The sequence below is a fragment of the Chionomys nivalis genome, chromosome 17, assembly GCF_950005125.1.
Source record: "Chionomys nivalis chromosome 17, mChiNiv1.1, whole genome shotgun sequence".
NCBI lineage: Eukaryota > Metazoa > Chordata > Mammalia > Rodentia > Cricetidae > Chionomys > Chionomys nivalis.
Genome location: NC_080102.1, coordinates 59,654,602 through 59,654,851, shown reverse-complemented (window position 1 = coordinate 59,654,851; position 250 = coordinate 59,654,602).

The following is a 250-nucleotide window of genomic DNA, read 5'->3' as shown; positions in this document are numbered from 1 at the left end:
ATTATATTTTGGTATGTTTTATTTATATTTAATTTATTTTTATTTTATGTTCATTGGTGTTTTACCTGCATGCATGTCTGCATGAAGGTGTCAGATCCCCTGGAATCTGGGAGCGACCATGTGGGTGCTGGGAATTGAACCTGGGTCCTTTGGAAGAGCAGCTGGTTGCTGAGCCATCTCTCCAGTCCTACTGCTTACCCTTCTTAGGAAAATTCTCATAAAGCTGGGTGGTAGTGGCGCACGCCTTTAA